Below are 1451 nucleotides of genomic sequence, written 5' to 3' on the forward strand. Positions count from 1 at the left end.
TTTCAAAGACATTTCTTTCTCATGGCTGATCAGTAAGGTTTTAGGAAAGCACGCTGCCTCCTCCTATTTCGGTTGGTAACTAGAAAAGCTTTACTGCAGGAGACACTTCCAGGTCCTTGTCTCGGTCCAAGAAGCCAATATGTGTAATCCCAAAGTTATGTTATTAGAATCCCATCAAGTTGGTTCCAATCTACCACTTCCAATGCAACCCATGGCGAAAATAAAGGTACAAGATTGTATTTTCAATCACTGGGAAGTTGAGGGGCTCTATGTCCAGCCACGAAGATGGCTTTCTGGAACCAAGAGTGACCCAGGCTGAGAATTGTGGGAAGTAGGTGATCATTGTGAGCTGAGCTATGTGAGTGACCTGCATTTACCTCTGCCATATGGAGAGAGGACATGCAGAGAGAATAATCTGCATTATGTAGTATCTAATGTTTTGGGGGGTCTGGTGCTTCAGCTCTGATGTAGTCTTTCAAGCCCCAGGAAGTCATGGCCTCTATCTTGAGGCTCGATCCCAGCTGGCGGTGCGGAGCATTAGTTCTTCTCTCCTGTCTCGACCCGGCTCACCTTAAAGAGCAGCAGGTGTAGGTTACCAGGGAAACACGCATGCCACCTTCAGAGACTGTCATCAGCACCTCAGCTGGGCCAATACACATTTCTTAAGGCCAACTGAAGGATAAAGAAGTCCTAGCCAGCTCTGTACAGAACAATAGGAGGATATAGGGTTAGGCACAGTCAAAATGGAGACAGTTGTTCTTCTTTCAAGGAGAGCTGTTCAGGTGGTCCTCCACACTTTACCTGTGTTGCTTAAGGTGCTTGATTGGCTCTTCTGCAGCAGAGAATACCCTATGCTAGGGCTCTCGACTGAAAAATCTTAATTTGAACCAGCTTATTTTTGTTATTTCAAAGAAAATGAGTAAAGCACCAGGAAATTTCTTCTACGCTAGATGAGCCAGAGAACAACTCTCAGGAGAGAATTTCTCAACAGAAAGGCCTTTGGGCAGTTGGCTTAGCGGGTCCTGAGGGTGCCCACTATCAGGCGAGTGAAAGCGGGTGCCACCATCCTTTGCCCTCCACACAATCCCTGCACACATGGACGAGTGGCCTTAGAAGGTCCGGGATGCCCACTCTGAACCGTGCCAGCTGGCCTGGCTGTCTCATAAGCAGAGCACTGACCTGCACGAGGCTGCAAAAGTGGGTCCATTTTAAGTCAATTATTCCAATTCTCGAGGCACTGGGTGGCCTCAGGAGTGACTGAGATGCCATCTCCTCAGCAAAGTCACAAGCAGAAGAGGATCAGCCAGGCCTTCCCGTCCCAGATCTGTCCTCAGCGCCTTCACCTGCACACCTCCCGCCCTGCCAGCTTCTACCAGATGGGATTGGTGGACACCATTTGGTCACAGGGAGGGAGGGGTAGACTGTACAAAATTCCAGTTTCCTCAGAGCTG

This window comes from Octodon degus, unplaced genomic scaffold (genome assembly GCF_000260255.1).
Source record: "Octodon degus isolate 3935 unplaced genomic scaffold, OctDeg1.0 scaffold00283, whole genome shotgun sequence".
In the NCBI taxonomy this organism is placed as follows: domain Eukaryota; kingdom Metazoa; phylum Chordata; class Mammalia; order Rodentia; family Octodontidae; genus Octodon; species Octodon degus.